This window comes from Schistocerca serialis, chromosome 12 (assembly GCF_023864345.2).
Source record: "Schistocerca serialis cubense isolate TAMUIC-IGC-003099 chromosome 12, iqSchSeri2.2, whole genome shotgun sequence".
NCBI classification, from domain to species: Eukaryota; Metazoa; Arthropoda; class Insecta; order Orthoptera; family Acrididae; genus Schistocerca; species Schistocerca serialis.
The window spans coordinates 5288370-5313295 of NC_064649.1; the positions used below are offsets into that span (position 1 = coordinate 5288370).

General features: G+C 46.6%; 1 protein-coding gene across 1 annotated transcript in view; it reads right to left on the reverse strand.

Annotated features, from left to right (window-relative positions):
• LOC126428340 (centaurin-gamma-1A) overlaps window positions 1-16279 on the reverse strand; it is a 334010-nt gene extending 317731 nt beyond the window's left edge. The window contains exon 1 of the mRNA XM_050090273.1: window positions 16146-16279. The gene's annotated coding sequence lies outside the window, so the exon portion shown is untranslated. The remainder of the gene's footprint in view (window positions 1-16145) is intronic.
• Window positions 16280-24926: the final 8647 nt, after the last annotated feature.

The following is a 24926-nucleotide window of genomic DNA, read 5'->3' on the forward strand; positions in this document are numbered from 1 at the left end:
AGTACCGATCAAAACTAGAGAAATAAAGTCCCGCGAACATATGTGCGGAGTCAAATACTTGTTAATTACGGGTGCACAAGGCAGTGCAACCAGCATATTCTGAGCGAATGGCCTCTGCGCTCTTACATCGCAAACTGTGCTGTCGTTGTGCAGGCAGCAGCAGAGGACTGAACATGTTGACGTTTGACGTACACTTCCTTTTATGTCTATATTGTTTGTGAAAGCTGTTAATTATTTTGTACTTGAGTTTCTGTATATTATGTCTGTACCCCTATTGGCACGCAATGCCACGCGGTAAATAATCAAACACGGCCCATTCCGCTCAGGGGATTCGCCGGAGAGGCAGACAGTCTGCAACACACGTGGCTGCGCTTGGCTTTTCTCGCACGCGTGTCACACACGGTGCTGGAACGTGTGCACGTTGTCCATGCCCGTGGAATACACCAACGACTTTAAACGTCCACACAGACACAAACCTCATGGGTTACACTAAGGTGTGAACTCGAACGACACGTTTCCGGACTTCCTCGACCAATCATCTACCGTCATCCGAGGCGCACAAAATTGGGTGTTGCCTTGTGTCTAAACCACATCCGCCGTCTCATGGTGCCTGTAGTAGCTTTTCTTGTGAAGCCGAGACAGCGGCAACATCGAATAAGATGGAGCGAGTTGCCGCAGTGGTTAGCACACTGGACTCACATTCGGGAGGACGACGGTACAATCCCGTTTCCGTCCACCCTGATTTAGGTTCTCCGTGACTTCCCTAAATCGTTTCATGCAAATGCCGGGATGGTTTCTTTGAAAGGTCACGGCCGACATCCTTCCGTAATCCGATGGACCGATGACCTCCTTGCTGTTCGGTCTCTTTTTTTGTAGCGGAGACTGCGCCGTGTTTACACAGAGCACTTTTCTCGCGAACCATTCTTGCTGGAGCGCTGCCGACAGTAGAGGTTTATCACTGCCATCACACATCACGACTCCAGTAGAGTGAAAGTCTTAAGCGCGAAGAACATATTTCAATTTTAGAGCAAGGTGAGTAAATTTTGTTACTCAATATCGAACCTCCTAGGGAGCATACCTTAAATGAGAACAGATAAACCTATGTTCGCTTACACGAATTTATTCTATTTTACGAGATAGACTGAAGTCATAGGACAGAAATAGGAAGAAATTTCTAGAAAAGCTATTTGAACCTAATGAATTTCTAGCATAATTTATTAATTCTATGAGTGCAAGAACTCATAAGGGCAAGAAATACCTAAGCAAGAACAAAGAAAAATGTAGATAGGTCTATTCTGATGATACTAGTGTTCTGCGCAAGACAGGTTGTCATATGGTAACTCTCCGTGCTTTCCTGTCTTGTCCCATCTTCTTCAGGTCCGCATTATTTCCGCTTCCCTTTAACTTGTGTATTACTTTATAACTCCCTCTTCCTCCCAATCTGCTCTCACAAACCAGTCCTTCCAACGAGTCTGTTAGCAAGCATTCTCGTCTCAATGAATATCCCATCCAGTTCCACTTCCTAATGAAGAGGATGAAAATAGACTTTCTATTTACTGCTTGAAACGATACAGTCAATCGAAAAGAACCCAAGAATGGGTCCAGTGTCTTAGATGTGAAAAGTGAAGTCACGGAGACACTGTTACAGGAAACGCATTATTTTTGTGTGCGTAAACTGCAACAAGGTCAAGAATGATGAACAGGCTTTAATCTACATTTACACTCCTGTGTACGTAATACTATGATAATATATTAATAGGTGCAATTTCGGCAAAAAAATTGTTTACTGCCAGTAACATTGTAGTGTTTTACCACGTTAACTACTGTACCAAGCCTGTAATTTTGTTTATTCACAACGAAAATTTTAGCAGTGTGTTTTTCACTTATTAGTGTGTTCTGCAATATGTGTAAATGTGCCCCTCATAGGTGAGCAAATCTGCGCCGTATCTTGAGCACATTTATGCACTCGATGTGTGCCTACATACATTTGTTCAAATGGCTCTGAGCAATATGGGACTTAACATCTGTGGTCATCAGTCCCCTAGAACTTAGAGCTACTGAAACCTACCTAACCTAAGGACATCACACACATCCATGCCCGAGGCAGGATTCGAACCTGCGACCATAGCAGTCGCGCGGTTCCGGGCTGAGCGCCTAGAACTACATACATTTATTTTGTACTTTTAAATGTAACATTGAGTTAGAAGCATATATATCAAGCTATGCTTTAATAGCCGTGTCATAAGATTAAACAAATTTAAACACGACAAACCTAACCAATTAATTTAAAAAAATCCGAAATGAAATCCGCGTCGATGTGCCCCTGTCTCCGCTGCATTTCCAAGTAACACCATGTAGCGTTTCAACTTACTAACATTTTAAAATACGATACTTTAAGAGGAAGTAAATTATGTCTTTGGTTTAGCAGTGCATCCTTGCTACACCAGACACATACCGTGGGTGATTATACACTCCTGGAAATGGAAAAAAGAACACATTGACACCGGTGTGTCAGACCCACCATACTTGCTCCGGACACTGCGAGAGGGCTGTACAAGCAATGATCACACGCACGGCACAGCGGACACACCAGGAACCGCGGTGTTGGCCGTCGAATGGCGCTAGCTGCGCAGCATTTGAGCACCGCCGCCGTCAGTGTCAGCCAGTTTGCCGTGGCATACGGAGCTCCATCGCAGTCTTTAACACTGGTAGCATGCCGCGACAGCGTGGACGTGAACCGTATGTGCAGTTGACGGACTTTGAGCGGGGGCGTATAGTGGGCATGCGGGAGGCCGGGTGGACATACAGCCGAATTGCTCAACACGTGGGGCGTGAGGTCTCCACAGTACATCGATGTTGTCGCCAGTGGTCGGCGGAAGGTGCACGTGCCCGTCGACCTGGGACCGGACCGCAGCGACGCACGGATGCACGCCAAGACCGTAGGATCCTACGCAGTGCCGTAGGGGACCGCACCGCCACTTCCCAGCAAATTAGGGACACTGTTGCTCCTGGGGTATCGGCGAGGACCATTCGCAACCGTCTCCATGAAGCTGGGCTACGGTCCCGCACACCGTTAGGCCGTCTTCCGCTCACGCCCCAACATCGTGCAGCCCACCTCCAGTGGTGTCGCGACAGGCGTGAATGGAGGGACGAATGGAGACGTGTCGTCTTCAGCGATGAGAGTCGCTTCTGCCTTGGTGCCAATGATGTCGTATGCGTGTTTGGCGCCGTGCAGGTGAGCGCCACAATCAGGACTGCATACGACCGAGGCACACAGGGCCAACACCCGGCATCATGGTGTGGGGAGCGATCTCCTACACTGGCCGTACACCACTGGTGATCGTCGAGGGGACACTGAATAGTGCACGGTACATCCAAACCGTCATCGAACCCATCGTTCTACCATTCCTAGACCGGCAAGGGAACTTGCTGTTCCAACAGGACAATGCACGTCCGCATGTATCCCGTGCCACCCAACGTGCTCTAGAAGGTGTAAGTCAACTACCCTGGCCAGCAAGATCTCCGGATCTGTCCCCCATTGAGCATGTTTGGGACTGGATGAAGCGTCGTCTCACGCGGTCTGCACGTCCAGCACGAACGCTGGTCCAACTGAGGTGCCAGGTGGAAATGGCATGGCAAGCCGTTCCACAGGACTACATCCAGCATCTCTACGATCGTCTCCATGGGAGAATAACAGCCTGCATTGCTGTGAAAGGTGGATATACACTGTACTAGTGCCGACATTGTGCATGCTCTGTTGCCTGTGTCTATGTGCCTGTGGTTCTGTCAGTGTGATCATGTGATGTATCTGACCCAAGGAATGTGTCAATAAAGTTTCCCCTTCCTGGGACAATGAATTCACGGTGTTCTTATTTCAATTTCCAGGAGTGTAAATCTCTGCCGCCGCATTCATTTTTCCTCACTGAATTCCATCTCCTAGAAAAAGACGAAAACTAACGTCATTGTTTCTTGAGGCTTTCGACCGGCAACACACTATTATTTGTTACGCAGCATTAAGTCACCGCCAGCGGGAGTGGCCGAGCGGTTCTAGGCGCTACAGTCTGGAACCGCGCGACCGCTACGATCGCAGGTTCGAATCCTGCCTCGGGCATGGATGTGTGTGATGCCCTTAGGTTAGTTAGGTTTACGTAGTTCTAAGTTGTAGGGGACTGATGACCTCAGATGTTAAGTCCCATAGTGCTCGGAGCCATTAAGTCACCATTTTGTTTTTAAAGCTTAAAGAGAATAAACAGTCTCATATTCTGGTAAGCATTACAAAGACCGTCGATGATACTGCATTATCCTGCACGTCTAGTACTAACTATTTGTAAAGATATACGTTACAGTGTGGTATTTATAGTGATTAAGAAAAAAAGCGGATGCATAAAGGAAGAACATTCTAATATCCCATCCTTTTAAATAGATCTTAATCTTTACTGACACTTTCAGTAACTTTCATTTCTATATATGTTACGATTTATTTTGTGAAGTACTGTATAATATTTAATAACTTCAATTCTGTAAGTATTGAGGCAATATTTTCATACAGAAAAGTCTATGGAATAGTAGAAATTGCTCCCGAAGGTCAAGAACGGTAAACAGAAACCTCCAGCATTCTGTTAATTTTCTTCAATGACGTGAGGTAATAGTTGTAGGAATATGTGATTTTTGCGTAACAATGAATGTTCTCCATTCTTTATTTCACAAACTAAAATATGATATGCTGGAAAAATATGATTAAAAATAAGTTATTGATGGAAAACAACCAGGATCAAGATCAAGAAAGAAAATTTATAAGAAGTGTCCAGTGTCAGGGGAGCGAGGAAACCTAATTTTGAGAGAAAATATTACTCCTTTTATGTCTTGTGCTTGTATCGCAGTTTGCTCTATTACTCTCAGTATTCACAATTCGGCGAGTATGATTAGTTATTGTCATTGGTACTGTAGTTGAGGTTCGTACTTTTTGGGGACAAGGTGGCGGTTTTGGGCTGTAGAATGTTCGAAGCTTCAAAACGCTGACAGACTGTTTCTTCACATGAGCCGTCACTGCAGGTGTATATTAGAAAATAACTGTGAGAGACTAGTTGATAGATTTTAGTGAATTAAAAAGCAAGAATTTTATAACATTTATTATTGAAGCGTATGTTAGACCGCCAAAGAGCAACACATGGACGAAACCGATCTAGGAAGTGTTGAACATGATGTAAAAGCGGAAGAAGTGTTGTCGACTGAACCGGTTGATCAGAGGGAGGAAATGTTGAAAAACATACTACTCTTCTACGGCGAGTAGGCGAAATTCTGTCAGTACAGACTCCGTCTGCCAATCATGAGGTCAATTTCATCATGATTTCATGCCATAGTTTCATACAGAAAGAGTTAGCCAATATTTATAGGCCTAATGCGCATATAACTAAACAAGCGGAAAAAAATGCTCCTATCTCAACACGAAAAATACGAAAATGTTACTGTTTATTTAAAAGACCCTTACTGAAAAATTTTGGCATGATAACATATTCGCCGTTTTTAACATGTAATTCACCTCAAACTCCCGCAAGCCCCCGTAACTGTAACTCACGGCCACTGGTTCATTACTGCAAGTCGCTCACACCCGTCCGCTCCCAGTCGCCCTTTCTCACTCACTCATTCAGCCCAACTCACTATCATCATCTCTCTCTCTCTCTCTCTCCCTCTCTCTCTCTGGTTGTCTCCTGTGTCACAGCCATAGTGCTCTTCGTCCTGGCCTGCTAATACAGTCTCCTCTCACTGTCAGTCTCTCTCTCTCTCTCTCTCTCTCTCTCTCTCTCTCTCTCTCTCTCTCTCTCACTGCTACTACCACATTCCTCCTTTCCCATTGCTGCTGTCTCTTCTCACTCTCACTGTCTCTCTCTTCCTCGTTGTCATTGTCACATACTCTGTCTCTCATTATCACTGGCTCTCACCCACTTTCTCCTTCCCTTTATTCCCCTCCCACTCGCACTGTCTCCTTCACTCTTTTCATAGCGCTGTTCTGTCACTGTCAACTATGTTCCACTGCCACTGTGTCCCAGTCTTTCTCTCACAGTGCCCACTGTCTCCTTTGCTCTTTCTATACCACAAGGGAGACGAAAATTTAATAGTCATGGGTGACTGGAATTCGAGTGTAGGAAAAGGGAGAGAAGGAAACATAGTAGGTGAATATGGATTGGGGGACAGAAATGAAAGAGGAAGCCGCCTGGTAGAATTTTGCACAGAGCACAACATAATCATAACTAACACTTGGTTTAAGAATCATGAAAGAAGGTTGTATACATGGAAGAACCCTGGAGATACTAAAAGGTATCAGATAGATTATATAATGGTAAGACAGAGATTTAGGAACCAGGTTTTAAATTGTAAGACATTTCCAGGGGCAGATGTGGACTCTGACCACAATCTATTGGTTATGACCTGTAGATTAAAACTGAAGAAACTGCAAAAAGGTGGGAATTTTAGGAGATGGGACCTGGATAAACTGAAAGAACCAGAGGTTGTACAGAGATTCAGGGAGAGCATAAGGGAGCAATTGAAAGGAATGGGGGAAATAAATACAGTAGAAGAAGAATGGGTAGCTTTGAGGGATGAAGTAGTGAAGGCAGCAGAGGATCAAGTAGGTAAAAAGACGAGGGCTAATAGAAATCCTTGGGTAACAGAAGAAATATTGAATTTAATTGATGAAAGGAGAAAATATAAAAATGCAGTAAGTGAAACAGGCAAAAAGGAATAGAAACGTCTCAAAAATGAGATCGACAGGAAGTGCAAAATGGCTAAGCAGGGATGGCTAGAGGACAAATGTAAGGATGTAGAGGCCTATCTCACTAGGGTAACATAGATACCGCCTACAGGAAAATTAAAGAGACCTTTGGAGATAAGAGAACGACTGGTATGAATATCAAGAGCTCAGATGGAAACCCAGTTCTAAGCAAAGAAGGGAAAGCAGAAAGGTGGAAGGAGTATATAGAGGGTCTATACAAGGGCGATGTACTTGAGGACAATATTATGGAAATGGAAGAGGATGTAGATGAAGATGAAATGGGAGATACGATACTGCGTGAAGAGTTTGACAGAGCACTGAAAGACCTGAGTCGAAACAAGGCCCCCGGAGTAGACAATATTCCATTGGAACTACTGACGGCCGTGGGAGAGCCAGTCCTGACAAAACTCTACCATCTGGTGAGCAAGATGTATGAAACAGGCGAAATACCCTCAGACTTCAAGAAGAATATAATAATTCCAATCCCAAAGAAAGCAGGTGTTGACAGATGTGAAAATTACCGAACTATCAGCTTAATAAGTCACAGCTGCAAAATACTAACACGAATTCTTTACAGACGAATGGAGAAACTGGTAGAGGCCAACCTTGGGGAAGATCAGTTTGGATTCCGTAGAAACACTGGAACACGTGAGGCAATACTGACCTTACGACTTATCTTAGAAGAAAGATTAAGGAAAGGCAAACCTACGTTTCTAGCATTTGTAGACTTAGAGAAAGCTTTTGACAATGTTGACTGGAATACTCTCTTTCAAACTCTACAGGTGGCAGGGGTAAAATACAGGGAGCGAAAGGCTATTTACAATTTGTACAGAAACCAGATGGCAGTTATAAGAGTCGAGGGACATGAAAGGGAAGCAGTGGTTGGGAAGGGAGTAAGACAGGGTTGTAGCCTCTCCCCGATGTTGTTCAATCTGTATATTGAGCAAGCAGTAAAGGAAACAAAAGAAAAATTCGGAGTAGGTGTTAAAATTCATGGAGAAGAAATAAAAACTTTGAGGTTCGCCGATGACATTGTAATTTTGTCAGAGACAGCAAAGGACTTGGAAGAGCAGTTGAATGGAATGGACAGTGTCTTGAAAGGAGGATATAAGATGAACATCAACAAAAGCAAAACAAGGATAATGGAATGTAGTCTAATTAAGTCGGGTGATGCTGAGGGAATTAGATTAGGAAATGAGGCACTTAAAGTAGTAAAGGAGTTTTGCTATTTGGGGAGCAAAATAACTGATGATGGTCGAACTAGAGAGGATATAAAATGTAGACTGGCAATGGCAAGGAAAGCGTTTCTGAAGAAGAGAAATTTGTTAACATCCAGTATTGATTTAAGTGTCAGGAAGTCATTTCTGAAAGTATTCGTATGGAGTGTAGCCATGTATGGAAGTGAAACATGGACGATATATAGTTTGGACAAGAAGAGAATAGAAGCTTTCGAAATGTGGTGCTACAGAAGAATGCTGAAGATTAGATGGGTAGATCACATAACTAATGAGGAAGTATTGAATAGGATTGGGGAGAAGTTTGTGGCACAACTTGACCAGAAGAAGGGATCGGTTGGTAGGACATGTTCTGAGGCATCAAGGGATCACCAATTTAGTATTGGAGGGCAGCGTGGAGGGTAAAAATCGTAGAGGGAGACCAAGAGATGAATACACTAAGCAGATTCAGAAGGATGTAGGTTGCAGTAGGTACTGGGAGATGAAAAAGCTTGCACAGGATAGAGTGGCATGGAGAGCTGCATCAAACCAGTCTCAGGACTGAAGACCACAACAACAACATACCACAACCACTGTCTATTGCCTTCCAGTATTTATCACTTTTCGTCTCTTTTCCATTGCCACGGTCCCCTCCTCTCCCAGATGGAGCGAGGTGGCGCAGCGGCTGGCACACTGGACTCTCATTCGGGAGGATGACGGTTCATATCCACGTCCGGCCATCCTGATTTAAGCTTTCTGCGATTCCCCTAAATCCGAGATGGTTCGTTGAAACGGAACGCCCCTTTTCTTCTCCATCCTTGTGCTCCGTCTCTAATGACCTCATTGTTGACCGGTCGCTGAACACTAATCTCCTCCTCCTCGTCGTCCCTCAGCATATGAAAGAGCGAAACTGTTAGTGTACCAAAAGTTGAAAAACTTTTTAATATTGCTGAGGAATGTAGAATGAGGTAGCCTGTATCGCACTTTTTAGTCAGAGTCTTTTAAATAAAAAGGAACATATTCGCCTTGTTTGTGCTCCTATAGGACCATTTTTCCACTTGTTCCCTTGTTTTTCCTGTCACACTACAGCATGTCACTCATATGAAAAGAACTTAATGGTTTGATAGTTTGCTTTCGTGAAACTGAAGTAACGCAAAATAATTATACACGAAAGTTTTTCGTGTACTTAGATACTAGAATATGGGTTCTCAGAACGCTTGTGGTGCTAACCGAGATTACAGCATCTTTGCCCGTGCTACGTCGCTTTATAAACTATGTTTTCGCCTGAAACCGGATTTTACGTGTACAAGCGGGGTATTTTGAATCACTGTAACGCGGAAACGGATAAAGGCATCAAGTAAATTGTTAGTGTTATTCGAGATCGGGAGCTTAGGAATATATCGGGAAAATTTCATCCATTTGCTCCGTTTTCATACGAAACGAACCGCCCATAAAATAACTGTGCCTCCATAAGCTCCTTAATGTCTATCGTAGACCACGTCAGATTCAAAAAGAATAAACCGATTTCGCCGAATTCCCTAAGCAGGAGAAAGCGTGTAATATTCATGATTTGACCCTCTGCTATAAGATAGTAACACTCAGAGGATACTTCCGTTGGGTTTATAAATGGTATCCAGTTCACCAGCTATCCGAAACACTTGACCCCAGCTTTCTGTGATCAACAGAACCCGGTGTATGAGCGCCGGAAGAATCCCGGTTTTATGCGCGGCGTTTTAGAACGTATCAGGTAGCGCATGCTGTAGCTTGTGTAGCGATTCATCGAAGATGTAAATACAGGCCGTGGAATCTTACACTGTATGACTTTAACTTCTTATCTCTTTAATCTACCAGCTTTGCAAGTCACTGCTGCAGAACAATATCATGGCAGACTTGTCATTTGAATTTGTGAATGTAACGGCGCGTGCGCCTTAAATATATGATACGTTAGTGCGTCGTCGAAAAGTGTATTTGTAACAGAACCTTCTATATTTCGTTAGGGCATCTATTGGTAGTGAGTGTGTGACGTATCGGAAGGTGTGTTGTCTGCTTCCGCCTTATGGCGAAGTCTTGCAGTCATCGGCGGCGGGCGACGTTTAAAAAATATCCCTCACAACACTGGCCGGCACTCTGCAGAAAGACGGGAGGACGGCGTAGCCTTCTTGAACGCTGCTGCGGACTCACTGAGGGCTGACGCGGCAGGAAACCGCACACTCATAGCCTCGGTACTCTGCTAAGACCTTCATTTCCACGACTGTTTGTCACGGTTTGCAGATGGCTGTATAACTGTGAAAATCAAAAACAAAAAAACAGAAGCTAGTCACGATACTGGCTGGGCACTGGAGCGGGGAAAAGGAGGTTCGGTGAGGGGGGCAGGGATGTTGTACAAACCACGTGAAGACGTGCTGCAGTACGCTGGAAACACAAGTCAGGTACCTCCGCCATTTTGGACATTTTTTTGTCAGAGGTTTGGAGGGGGGGGGGGGGGGGGGAGAGGAAAGACGCGGCGCCTCGCCCTAGCCTCTGGACTCCTCGCCTCTTCCTGGTTTTTAAAATTTTTCACCAATTTAATAAGGGGCAATTGATGCACTTCTGGCATACTGCCCTTTATACTAAATTCCTAACAATTTCCTCGTCCTTGTTGTGTGGCACATAGTATTCTGTAGGTCGTCCACTTTCATGACGAAAAATCGGCATGATTGTATCGTCCTTGTGGCTGACCACATATTAATAATATGGGGCATGCACAAAGGTACACGTATTCACAGTGTGTTTCAAAGCTTTTGCATGAAATGTCTAGGTGTCTAGATGCGTCAGACCACGTCACGCGGAACAACTTTAGTTAGAGACAAAATGCTCTGTGATGTTTCCCGACGACGCTATGCGTCCCTCTACTGAGTTCACCGACCGTGGGATGACGCGACTTCACTGAAGTAGTGCGGTCTGCTAACCAGGTATGCTGCATACTGCCTACCCCAGCAAATTGGTAGAGTGATTTTCGACCAAATTAGCCTTACGAATGAGTGTGTTCCTCCAAGTAGGGTAAGCGTTTTTAGAAGAACGAGGAACTTCAGTGCCTACGCCCTTTCACACGGAGGAGGTGACTGGACTGCAGGCAACACGCACGGCATACGCACACTGCAGAATGTGTACACGCCGCCACATCTCAGGGGCATAATCAATACAAAAGGACACCCAGCGTTGCTGGGAAGCGTCAGCGAACATTCTGCCATTAACAAAAGTTGTTCCTCAAGACGTCATCTATCTCTCCTAGACGCCTGATGCAAAGGCTTCGAAAACTCCTTTGTTTGTTCTTGGTGATTCTGTTTTGCAGCGTTGGGTGTATATATTGCAGGGTACTCAAACATCGTAGGCATTTTCATTAATCAGTGCGCTCGCACAGTAACCTGAAAAAGGAAAAAAAAAAATAGTTTCACTTTCTGCCACCAGGTGAAAATATTGCACTGTAAGCTGTCAGAATATGGAGGCGTGCAGGAGAGCAACGATCAGACATATGGTAACGGTAGTTCTGACACGTTTATTAGGATACGGTCACGACTTACAACACATGTTCAGTATAGTCTCCAGACTCAGCAACACGCTGCATCTGTAACACGGCACGGTCGACAGTTGCTCCGAACATATCTGGTGTTATCAGAGTGGTATGTCGCCGTATGCCGTCTTTCAGATCTAGACGAGTCCGGATACATCCCTTACAGACACAATCTTTCTGACCCCCCCCCCCCCCCCCCGCCCCCCAATCAAAAGTCACATGTATGTGAAGTCAGAAATATGTGAATCTGGAAAGCCACACATCTTGAAGTTGCCTACAGATGATGCGGTCGCTACCGAAGGTTTCTCGAAGTAGATCTTTCACCTGGCAAGCGACGTGCTGTGTCGCCCGATGTTGCATGAAAATAGTTGCGTAGAGACAGTTGCGCTCTTGCAAATCTGGAATCAGGTGTGGCGCAAGGAGGTCTTTGTAACATGCTGTCACTGAGCACGTAATGGGCCTGTGAGGTGTCGTTTCCTAGAAGAAAAAGGGACCGAGACTGAAGGAGTTTACGGTTACACACAGTCACATAAGCTGAGCGCAGTGGATCCTCCTGCAAAATATGTGGCGGAGTAGAACCGACCTGCAGCAGTTCTGTGCATTCACGGCACCGTGCACAGTAAAATGTGCCTCGTCCGCCCGAAGAACATTCACAGCCACAGGTCATCCATTTCCATGCGTGCCGGAAAAGGTAGGGCAAAGTTACGGCGTTGTAGCCTATCGCTGCCTGTCTTGGGTGTTCATTTGGCGCACGTTCTGAATCCTACAGGGACACCAGTGTAAAATGCATCGCCAGATCTTTTGAGCTGTCGGTCAGGCCAGAGACAATTCCCGTGGCACAGGTCGAGCACTGGCTGCAGAATTAGAGGCATGCGGTGTACGGTCGGCTATAGCAGCAGCAACTTTTGAACAACAGCCACGGGCCGCCACTCGATCCCTGTTACGTCACTTAATCGACCTGTTTCTTTGAGTTTCTTAATCACATTCTTTAGTTCATTTATTGAAATGGGGCCCCTACACAGCTGTTTCTGTCAGTGATACTCGCGCAATGCACGGCTAGTATTGCTACTGTTCTGATAAAACAATTTTACCAACAGTCCACGGTCCTTTCTTCTCAATATTCACTGCGTCTCATATGGAAAACTTCGAGCTTCCAATCCTTTAGTCCAATAGTCACATCGCAAGAGAAATCAACACGGTCACCAGGCGACGAACAGCACACTGACGTCCAAACAGGAAGCTTTTCACGTTCTGAGTGCTTACAGCGCCATATTTTCACCTGTTGGTGGAAAGCGGAACTTTTTTTCAGCATACTCCATGAGCCCACCAGTTAATGAACATACCTACGATGTTTCAGAGCCCTGCGATGGATACAGCTCGCACTGCAACACTCAGAACACCGTCAGTTTATAGTATGAAAGCTTTCACGACCGGATGACATATCTTCCGGTAAACCTTCCGGGATGTAAGGTCGTGGTCCATGAAACTCTTCAGCTCCTGCGCTGGACATCTTCAGAGGGGTGTTTTTCCTCCGGTGAGTCTTGCCGACAGTCGGCAAGACTCACCGGAGGAGAAACACCCCTCTGAAGATGTCCAGCGCATCTCTGGACGAAACGTTATGAGCTGAAGAGTTTCATGGACCACGACCTTACATCCCGGAAGGTTTACCAGAAGACCGTCAGTTTAGTTACAATCACCCGGTACTAGATGCCAAATATTGCTGGTGTTACACAATGATAACAGCACCATGCTCAAGACGGGCATACGGCCTGATACTGGTCCGGCAATATACAACTTTAAAAATAAATCCTATGTAGCCGATGTCGACGTTCTGTCACAAAAAAGTTCCCATGTCTGCCGCCTTGGATGCGACGTTGCAAACTTCGCCAGGTCTATAACCTCCCCCACACACTCTCACTCTGTTGACAGCACGATGCCCAGACAGGGAGCCTCCCTTTACTACCAGTACACGGCCCAGTCTTGTTGATGTGAGCACCGGCTATGTTCGACGTCCATGGGTAACAGCCACTCACAGACGGCAGCTGGTAGCACTAGCAATGGAGGGTATATAAAACGTATCGGGGGGGAAGCAGAAAACAGTACTTGTAAATCTGCAGGCTTTCGTGGCCGTTGTCACTGAAGTTAAAATCTTCTGGGTTATTAGGCCGCGTCATGTTTCCTCTAAAATGATCGACGTTTCGAACCCTCTGCTGGGATCTTCCCCAGGATCTTCTGGTGTCCACTACTGCTAGAACACAGCGTAATGGCGGAAACTGAGGATATATCTGACGTCGAAAAGGGCATGATCGCTGGGTTTCCGACCAAGGCTGAAAAAAATTTCCGAAACGGTGATAAGTTCATAAACTGTTCGCGTGCTACTGTGGTTAAAATATACTGGCCAAGGCAAAACACCGCTACCCCAAATCGGCGCCGAGACAACAGTGGTGCACGACGGGCCATAGACGACAGGGGTGAATGACGGCTGCGGAGATGTGGACTGGAGAACGGAAGTGTACCTGTCGGGCAACTGACGGCACAGGTGAAGCAAAGGGCTACCAGCATTGTCTCCTCGACGACTGTTTAGCGAAAGCCGCTGCATACGCGCCTCTGCAGCAGGTGCCTGGTTCATCCAACCGTGCCGACTGCTGTTCCTCGGCGACGGACGCTGAAACTTGCACGCCAGTACCGCAACTCGACGTCCACTGGGTGGCCTTTCCAGATAAATCACGTTTTGTGCTGCACCGGACTGGTGGCCGTTGGCGTGTACGGCGTTAAACGTCAGAAAGCAAACACTGTACAGGCGTTACGGTCTGGCGAATGCATCCGTGGCATTTCCTGGGTGACCTCGCCATTCTGGAAGGCACAGTGGGTCAACTCGAGTATGCATCTATCCTAGGGTACGATATCCACCCCTACACCCAGTTTGCTTTTCCTCATCACGATGGCATCCACCAGCAGGACAATGCAACGTGTCACACAGTTCGGAGTGTACGTGCGTGGCAACCATACTGGCTGGATTTAAACGCAATCGAGAATCTGTGGGCTGGTCGTGTCACGGGTAACCGAGAAACCTAGTGCAGCTGGCACGGCCTGCACGTCTCCAGAACCCGTTTGACTCTTCACAGACGTCTCTCGCCGCGGTCGGCGCTGCAGAAGGCCGTTATTCAGGCTTTTCACACGTCGTCACGTTAACGTGACTGGACAGTGTTCGCTGCCGGAAAAAAAAGTACTGCACCTGAAAAGACGATGTGGATTTTGATCCGAATGCAGCATGCGCCACCTGGGAGAAAATAGATGTACTGAGAATGGTTTCAACGTCGTTCGTCAACAGGCAGCGTAGTGGCGTAGCCACCTGAGCGCGCTATCCGTGTCTACCCTTCAATATGGAATGCTCGCAGGCAGAAAGTTCAGTGTGGTGGAAACGCGTAAAGCAAGGAGGTAACCGTGCCACGGAGGCGCGCTCGTACTCCCTACAGCTGACTGAACGAGTTTGAGAGGGGCCAAATTGTGGTCTTCTGAGTGGCGGGATGGTCCTCCGAGAACTGCAACACGAGTTGGACGTGCTGCGTCGGTTGTGGAACGGTGCTGGAATCGCTGGTCACGTGGACATTCTCACAGCCAGGGACGAGGTTGTAGACCTGTACACAGCACAGATGCCCGCCAGGATCGTCGTGGTGTATGGCAAGCAGTAGCAACAGATTATGCAGCACAGATAAGAGGGCTTGTCAGCCCACACGTGTCAACGCAAACTGTTGCGAACCGGTTATTAGCGGTGGGACTACGGGCACGCACACCTCCAGCCCGTCTACCATTCACGTCACTACGTCGACGTGCACGGCTCGACTGGTACCGTCAGAGGAAGGTGGAGTGGCGCGCCGTAGTCTTGAGCGATGAAGCAGATTCTGCCTGCTGCAAGTGATGGTCCGTCTGCGCTTACGACGTGGATCTGGCGAGCGTTGTCCCGTACAGTGCATTTGTCCGAGACACGCGGTCCCCATGCCTGGCCTTATGGTCTGCAGTGCCATAAGCTACAACTCTCGTTCACCAATGGTGTTCCTGGAGGGGACGCTAAGCAGTGCTCTCGGTACGTTCACAGTGTTTTTAGAACCGTTCTTTTGCCGTTATTGCAACGGGAAGGTGACGTGTTGTTCCAACAGGATAACGCTCGACAACACGCTACCTGTGGAACTCAGCGTGCTCCGCAAGACGTGACAGCACGATCTTCTTACTTGTCTCCAGTCGAGCACGTGTGAGATGTGATGGGACGGGAAGCGACTCGGGCCCCACCTGTCAACCAACCCCACTTACAGAACTGAACAAGTAGACAGGCGTGGCATAACGTATCCCAGAACAGTACTCTCCATCTGGACGATCTACCGGATGCCAGAGTCAGGCCTTCACTGCCACTCGTGGAGGATACACGACGCACTAACATGGGTCGATACCTGGTACCCCAGAACCGCTCGTGTTATTGATCTGTAAATGTGATCATTTCATATACTCTATTTCCACTGTTGCAACAATAAGTCTTGAGTGAACTGGAGGTCTGCAAAAAGGGTGTATTAATTGTTTTGCGGCGGTGTATACTCTCCCACATTAGGAGCCCACTTACCGGACTTGCGCTTCTCGCTGGCGTGGTCGATGACCAGCGACTTGGATCGCCGCACGCGCAGCGACCGCCTCCGGATGCTCCGCAGGAAGGCCTCGGCGGGCGTCGTCGGTTTCGCCAACAGCGGCGTGCCCGGTCCGCCATTGTTATTGTTGTTGTTGTTGTTGTTGTTGTTGTGGCTGCCGTTGTAGCTCCTGACGAAGGGCGCGGCGCAGCGCAGCGGCGTGCCCGGGCTGGGGGCGGCCGCGGCGCCCGGCGCGTCGCCCCCGCCGCCCCCGCGCTCCCGGCCCGCCAGCAGCCACCGGCCCACCGCCTGGAGGCGCGACGGCCGCTGCAGCGGCGTCACCGGCGCCGCCCCCGGCGCGTCCACGTCAGTGTCGCCGACGCCCAGCGTGGCCGCGCTCGACAACTCCGACACGGCTCGGCGCCCTCCGTGAACACCAGACGGATCCCCCGCTTCCTTTCACACCACTCGCTGTCTGCCCTAGAGCGACTGTCTACCGCGACGACGTTCCTCAGTTCCCACGCACAGTCAACACTACTGCCAAGGATCGTCGCAGAAGTCTGTCTCACGTCGTGGTAACATCACGTTTTCAGCCACACTACAGTCACAGTTATAGCGTTGCTCTTCTGCTTCCAAATCACTGATTCCACAGCACCTACTGGGATAGGTTCGTCTGACAACCTGTTCTCAACGGCATCACACCTCCTCCAGTATCGGCGCAACCCGCGGTAGCAGCTGGATCACTGTGCGGTCTGTTCCAGTCTCACAAACACTCGGGATGTACTGACAGTACAGTGGTATCCATCTCAACGAAACAAAAAAATCACCGTCTCTCCCAACTAGTCTGAACTGGTTGAAGCTGGTCTTGCGGGGCGAATCGCACCAAATTTCACTTTAGAAAATCCAAATGCAGCGACCACTGAGGCAAGGGACCGACTGTGAGGTCATAAAGCTGTGTCCTCGTCTGCCGTGTGTCAACAACTTAGCGACAACTGTCCACTTTGGCCCTAAGCATTGAAGCTCCTCCGCAAGTGGGCGTCCACTCCTGAGGGCGTGTTGAGGATACGGATGTTCTGGGAACCGCAGGCAATGCCACGGCGTGCCGATGCCGGCCGCTGGAATGGGCGGCGCGTCGCTGGAGAAGCCCGGAATGCGCGAGGCGCGCCCTGTCCAGAATACACGAGCAGCTCTACAGCGCGATTCGCTGTCTGGCGCTAGCGACGCGACCACCTGCACAAATTGTGTGGCAATAAATCGCGGGAACACTGCAAACATAAACACACATCATGCACATCTCTATCAGCGCTGATCCTATACACTGCGACTAGTTTCGACCGTTTTTGAACGTCGTCAAATCTCATCAAAGCAACTCCACAGAGTCGCACTGTTCAAACGGTACACTACTACACAGCGGAGACAATTGGCGTGCAGCAGAGCACACTACAAGTATAAGACAGACAAGTGTTACGCAGCTGTGTTGGATACCATACAACTACACAAGAATATCCCATACTGTACGAGTGTAGAAAAGTGCGAGGAGGTACCCAGGCGTACACAGTAGCGCCGTAGCAAGGGAACGCGCCTATCCGTGATTCTTCCCAGTTACCGACATTGATACTGGCAAGATATCGGTCCTGGGTGTTCCAAAACTTTCGAGAAGTTTTTAATTCCAGTAACGTACATCTGACAAAGTCATGGACGAGGCAGGCGACCATTATTATACTAACCAGTGTTATGCGGAGAGTATATGGTGGCAGTTGGCCGCGGCCGTAAACAAACGAGAACTTGGACAGGCCGAGGGTAGAGGAGCGGTGCGCGGGATTAAGCCCCGCCCCCCCTCTACAAGGAGTGCCACCCTACGTCCGCGTTCACGAAAGCAGGACTGACTTATCGGTCATCGGGATCACTGATCCTTTTGTTGTGGTGAAAGACGCATTCTTATCCCTCTGTGCACCAGGGTAAGTGTCTCCACTCACTTCAAAATAAGAAAAGAAAACAAGCAACCCACAACACTAAATAAATTGGACTACACAAAGCATTTGGTAGAGGCTACAACACAGTTGTTTGCTGCGGTTGGCAGTGGCTGTTCAGGCCCGACCTCAACCGGTATCTTACGCAACCATCGTTCAAAACACTCCCCACCTAGAAGTACCACGACAGTAGCTCTGCGTTCAGGCTGACTGTGTCGCAGTGGTAAAAGTCAGGAATGACTTAAATGGTCATATGACGCGTACCGGAACTCATTCATCATCAGGTATGCAGGAGCGATTACAGCACGTAGATACGGCGCAGTCTAGCGTCCGAAGGTTTGTTTCACACACAACTTCGAACGTCATATCAACGAGCAGTAATCGTTCCTGCATATCTGATGATGGATAAATTCCGAAACGCGTCATGTGAACAATAAAGGCATTCCGTGACTGATGAACCAGTCAAGCCTGCCGTTGTGGCCGAGCGGTTCTAGGCGCTACAGTCTGGAACCGCGCGACCGCTACGGTCGCAGGTTCCAATCCTGCCTCGGGCATGGATGTCCTTAGGTTAGTTAGGTTTAAGTAGTTCTAAGTTCTAGGGGAGTGAAGACCTCAGAAGTAAAGTCCCATAGTGCTCAGAGCCACTTGAACCATTTTGAACCAGTCAACGTGAATAGAGAACTACCGAGTGTTTTAATTTGAAGTTTGAGGTCGTGTAACAAATGACAATAGAAATATTTTTTCGAGTGATATGATTACCAAGTAACAATTTTCAGGTTTTTCTCGTGTACTTGTACTGTGAAACCTTGCCTCTTCCAAATTTCATCAATGTAGATCAACGGGAAGTACCTTACAGGTTTTGATGAGTGTGTTTCCGAGTGTCAAAATATGTGACATAAATGGTCGTAACTTTTGACTGCATTCACAACGCGAAGGGTCTATACACCTAACTATTGAACATAAATTTGAACTTCATACACGCGCCCGTTCGTGAGGTTTTAAGAGTCGGACACACAGACAAGACAGACAGACAGGAGGACAACGCAATGAACTGATAAAGGATTCCGTTTTTACCGATGTAGGCGGGGAACCCTAAAACCGGCATTTCTGGCGCGTATCATGAGAGTAATGAACCGTTTATGTTAGCGTAGACTGCAAGCAGCGGTTGGCGCAGCGGAAACCCTGCAGAACAGTAATCTCAGGGTCGTGGATTGGATTCCCTACGCGCAATTTTTTTAATTTTCAATTTTTACGTCCCTTACACGCAATTAAAAAGAAATATTGCTCAATATATAGCATTTATTAATATTTCCATAAAAGACATGAAAAGGAAAGGCTAAGGAAAACAGGGGATTGCCAATAAGTTTCGAAGAAAGTACTTACGGCGTCCACGAAGACTGCAACTAACTTTCCAAGAAGGGACTGTATTTAATGTTTGGAGGACTGCGCATCCCGTTAGTTTCGTTTTGACCTTCGGGCTGCCCTGGGCCGTTGCACGCGAGCAATAGTTCACCGTCTGTCTCGGTAACAGCGCTTGCTAAGCGAAGCGGCCGAGTTCGATTCCCGATCGGGTCGGAGATTTTCTCCGCTCGTGGACTGTGTGTTCTATTGCCCTTACTTCGCATCGTCATAATCGAAATTAACAATGGAAAATCCGAGGTGGATTTGATAACTGACATCACTATGTTGAGATAGATGAATGGGCACAGCCCTAAACCCAATAAATCGATAAAAAAAAGAAAAACAATAGTTTTCCGATGCAGGCAGAATGGGCCATCGGCCGTTGCTGTGAACGGTATCTACGGCTACGGATCTCATTCGCTTGCTAGCTCCAGACCGCGCAATTTTTCGAGATTATTGTGACAACACAGTGGTCGTACAGTTTTTCTATATAAAGTTTAAAACAACGACGTAATTTTTAAAAAGCGGCAAGATGAGGAAAAAATTACTGCTGTCTCGTTTTTACGAGAAATATCACTTCCAGCGCGTATAAATCATTAACGGTAAAATAACAGAAGCGGCTAATCTTATGTACTACATTCTTCTGTACGCTCTCATTTCATGGACTAAATTCTCGTGTAGGCCTTACCATCCCTTCATGGAAATTTATTAGCAGTCCAAACTCCTTTGGCTTTCCTTTTATAAAAATATTGGATACAATGTATTGAGCATTATTTCGGCTGTGTAAGTAGCGTAAAAATTGTAAATAGATATGTTAAAAGAAGTTTCCGTGTAGGGACTCTACCTCCCCCCACCCCCTTGGATTAAGGTTGTGCACTCTTTCCGCTGCCTGGAAACTACGCTGACATGAGCGGCTCATGCCTCGCCCAATCCGCGCCACAAACGCTATTTTTCGCGTAAAATGTTGGCCATATGGAGCTCCCGCTACTCTCAATTAATGTTTTGCCGAGCCCTGCATACACCACAAACCTGGACGAAATCGGTCGTGAAGAGTAGTCGCGGTCCCCTTGTGAGAACAAAACACAACACTACATTATGTGTACTCTAATGCACAACAGTACACGATACTATACCAGTACATAATAGTACACCAATCAGTACAGCACAGTCTAGCATTACACCATAGTATGACAATACGCAATGGCAACTCTACTTTCAGCATGTAGTAGTAGGGACCATTATCTTCAGTACCAAAGTACACAGGAGAACGCAGTGGTATGCTAATTTAGAACAGACACAGTGCACCACAAAGGTAAGCAGTACAAAGCAAGTGTTTCTCTATTCACGAACTTTTGAATGCACCAATTCTGTCTGTAACAATCCAAACCTGGTGAGGACCAGAGATTTTCGCAATATGACTTATTCCTGTATCGAAGTATTTTATCCGATCACAGCAGTTAAATAAACTACTAGAAAACTTAATATTCATCGCCGAAACTATCTGTCCAAAAAGCGCTGTTGGATTTTGATACTGACATACGTCAAACTAAGTGAGCAAGGATTACACACCGGAAGAGTGGTGTGGCAATATACGACGGAAGGAAGCAGTAGCGACTGCTGCTCCAGTACCACATGACAAAGTTAGAGAGGAGTGACACATTTCGTATCGTCAGCTTTATCATAGTCAGGTCTCGTCATCGCAATTATGTCTGAAAGTACCTGAAGACCGTTGCACTGTTCAGACAATATACTAGTACGTAGCGCACATGACTAGTACACGATAGTACACACTAGTACAGGGTAGATAATACACTAGGGAACGTCAGTACCAGATGTTACTACACTGCTGGACAATAGTACAGCACACAACTGTAGAGGATAGCATAACAGCGCACAAGTATCTACATCTACATACATACTCCGCACTCCACCAAACGGTGCGTGGCGGAGGGTACCTCGTACCACAACATAGCATCTTCTCTCCCTGGTCCACTCCAAAACACAACGAGGGAAAAATGACTGCCTATATGCCTCTGTACGAGCCCTAGTCCCTCTTATCTTATCTTTGTGGTCTTTCCGCGACATATAAGTTGGCGGCACTAAAACTGTAGTGCAGTCAGCCTCAAACGCTGGTTCTCTAAATTTCCTCAGTAGCGATTCACGAAAAGAACGCCTCCTTTCCTCCAGAGACTCCCACCCGAGTTCCTGAAGCACTTCCGTAACACTCACGTGATGATCAAACCTAGCAGTAACAAATCTAGCAGCCTGCTTCTGAATTGCTTCTATGTCCTCCCCCAATCCGACCTGATAGGGATCCCAAACGTTCGAGCAGTACTCAAGAATAGGTGGTATTAGTGTTTTATAAGCGGTCTCCTTTACAGATGAACCACATCTTTCCAAAATTCTACCAATGAACCGAAGACGACTATCCGCCTTCCCCACAACTGCCATTACATGCTTGTCCCACTTCATATCGCTCTGCAATGTTACGCCCAAATATTTAATCGACGTGACTGTGTGCCAAGGACTACACCACAAACATTACGGGATTCTTTTTCCTATTCATCTGCATTAATTTACATTTATCTATATTTAGAGTTAGCTGCCATTCTTTACACCAATCACAAATCCTGTCCACGTCATCTTGTATCCTCCTACAGTCACTCAACGACGACACCTTCCCGTACACCACAGCATCATCAGCAAACAGCCGCACATTGCTATCCACCCTATCGAAAAAATCATTTATGTGGTTAGAAAATGTGCATAATATCAAACAGCAATGTACTGGCATACTACACAACACAGTAATATTCTGCTACACTGTGTACACCACTGGTGCACTGGAGAAAGGCTGAAGAGCACACGCCGGCGGTGTGCCCTCTTCTTTGAAACGCGCTTCCTTCGACGAACTCGCTGGATGTATTTTCAGATGAAACCACCAGTTCCCTCTGTAGCAATCCAGACCTGATGATTGCCGTAAAGAGTCGAAATTTCCCACATATATTGGGTCTTCATGCACTCTCAAGTAACCAAAATCGCTGAAGCCATCTATGCCGACAACACTTCCCAAGTTTAATATTTCATACAGACAGTGAAAACAAAGTAAACAGCGGAAGGAGGACTCGAACACACACCGCGGGCAGCAGCTACGAGGTCGAGGCAGAGTCAGGGAGGCCAGCACATGCTTGGCACACACTTGTCTCAGCTCGAGACACGGAAAGACGCAGGCGCTGCTAGGGCACGCGCGGGATTACCACAGGAAGCGCGAGGTCAGCCGCAACTTGCACAGAAACCAGTCTGCAGCTGTGAGAATCGAAGATGATGACAGGGAAGCACTGGCTGAGAAGGGTGACACGCTTGTAGCCTATGCCCGATGTTATTCAGTCTCTACACAGAGCAACTAGTAGAGGAAAGTACAGTTCACAGGGACAAAATGAAAAGAATGAAGGGCGTATATGGAAATGTAATTCTGTCAGGGACGGCAAAGGACTTGGAAGAATGGGAAATCCTGAAAAGAGATTATAAGATGAACATCAACAAAAGTTGGACAAGGGTAATGAACAGCAAGAGAACGAAAACGCGCCATGCCTAGGCAATTAGATTAGGAAATGAGACGCTAAAATCAGTAGACGGGTTTTGCTACCTCACGATTGCGGAAGAAGAGAGGATATAAAATGTATAGGTATAGGAAAAGGATAACATTATTTAATTTCTATAATAATGAGTGAGATACCTTAGAATCGTAAAAGCGAGGAAAGCGGTCATTACATTTCAACTTTTTATTTACGGCGAGTTTCGGAGGCTTTGCTCCGTCATGATGTAGCAGTTCTGCCTTTACCTCAAGTTGCTTTGCTACCGGTAACTGTAACGTCTTTGCTGTTTGTAATTTTACATTAAAGATCGATGCAGTTGGTCTTCGAGCAGCGATACACCTGAGATAAAAATCAGAAATAGCACCAGATAATGGAGCAAATACCCAGAAACGGGTCGTAAATAAAAGATTGAAATTTGGTGCCTGGTTGTGTTTTTATATGTAAAATAAATGTAATTTGACTATTAATCGACCACGAGTGTTTCAAAAATATGAAAAGGTTTTTAAATACGCCTGTTTCGTGCATCGTGCTTTAAAGACGTCTTTGTGAAGTCTGTGAACAACGGCCAAGAGGTCCACGAGAGCCATGGAAACAGCGATGCCTCAACACATCGCAACATAACTGCCACGCCATAAGAACAAAGTGAGTGACTGTTTTATAAAATTTTCATTTGAACAGAACACCAACACGCAAAGTGACATCGCCTCTTACTATGTTATCCTCGTCTCTCTTCGCAGGAAGATCAAAGCAGTCGTGTAAAGAAGGTTTAATATCTGTATGAACATGTGTTAAATTTTTTGTAATGCCAGTATACCCTGATGATGAGGTAATACCTCGAAACATGTCGCTAAATAAATAAATTATCTATCAACAAGTTTTGTTTCATAAATTCCCTCAACAGCAATTACAACATAGTTACAATAAGGTGGAACATCACATTGCATCTAGATCTAAATACACAGGCTGCTTCGCACCGTATGGCGCATAGCGAAAGGTATCTTGCACGACTGCTAATAATTTTCTTTCCTGTTCCACACGCATCCGTACCAGTACTAATTTGTCTTGTCTTTACAGCCCTTACGTGAAGTGATCCTGGAGGCAGAAGGATCACTTTGCAATCTGTCGCAAATGCCTACTTGTCAACAGCATTTCGCGAAAATAACGTCCTCTTCCCCCCAGGGATCACCATTTGACTTCACGAAGCTCCTCTGTAATACTCGGGTGTTAATCGAACCTATCTGTAACGTACGTATCAGCACGCCACTGAATTGCTTCGACGTCACAGTCTGATCCGACCTGGTGGGGCTCCCAAACAATCAAGCAGCAGTGGAGAATGGGGAGCACCACTGTTGTAAACGCCGTTCTTCCCGAAAATTCTTCCAATAAACCCAAGTCGACCGCTGTCACCGACCTTCGGAGCTGGTTCCATTTCGTATCGCTTTGCAACGTCAGGTCTGGATATTTAACCCTTTGACTACCAATGGGACATATCGACAGTGCAATGAAAACCTCGGAACTCTATCTTTCTGTGAAAACTATTAACTCCAGTAACCGGAAACTCCATTATCAAAAAGAGATTTGAAAGTGTATATATTTCTCCAATCCGTCAATAGCTAGGCTTCTGCTATACCGTTACACGTGTGGCTATCAACTTTCTGCATCGCTTACTATTATTTTGTAAGAAACCGTTTTATCTCCACTTGCAAAATTCAACAAAATGAATTTATGAGGTTTTCAGTGCCTACCATCGGTATGAGTTCCACGATAGGTTATCAAAGAGCCAATTGGAACCTGATGCTTGTTACTGGTATGT